Genomic DNA, 698 nt, shown 5'->3' with positions numbered 1-698 from the left:
TTTTTTTTTTTTGAAAATTTCGATTGTGATGATGAGATTGTTTAAGCGGGGATCCATTTGAGTATATATATATATAAATATATATACAAATATGTATGTCTTTTCTTTTTTTTATTATTATGTTAATTTTTCCCTTTCCCCTTTTCTTTCTTTCATTACCTTTTGGTTTCCTGGGGCCGTTCAAACCGATTGTGATCCGTGTTGTTCCGGTTGGTTGTGTCCGATAGAGAAACGGAAGAGGATGAGAGGGAGATAACGAAGTAAAACGAGTTTGTTGAAAAGTGAGTTGTGGTTGCATTTATTATTATTATTATTATGATTATTGTTTACGTAGAATAAGTTATTGCAACCATTGATGTGCGTGGGCGTGTATGAATGAACGCATACGCGTGTATGCGTGTTTTCGTGTGTTGAAGCAAATACACTTTTTAGTGGCGGCCCATCATAATCATAATCATCGTCATGTTGTTGTCATTATTATTATTATTATTATTAATGCTCCTTCTTTTTTTTTTTCAATGTTTCCCTCCTTCCCCATCTCCGCTTTGGAGTACTGAAATCACACCCTTCGCTGTTTTAACTGTGGTTTCCCTCCTGTCCACGTGTTCCATTTCCATGCTCTTTATGTTTCATGTGGGCACAACACAAATACATGTGCCGTTCACCCATTTTCCAAAGGTTTCTGGAAAATTACTACT

The sequence above is a fragment of the Trypanosoma equiperdum genome (genome assembly GCF_001457755.1).
Source record: "Trypanosoma equiperdum strain OVI genome assembly, contig: ctg_900, whole genome shotgun sequence".
Taxonomy (NCBI): Eukaryota; Euglenozoa; class Kinetoplastea; order Trypanosomatida; family Trypanosomatidae; genus Trypanosoma; species Trypanosoma equiperdum.
The sequence above is the reverse complement of the archived record's forward strand: the minus strand, read 5'-3'. Positions refer to the sequence as shown.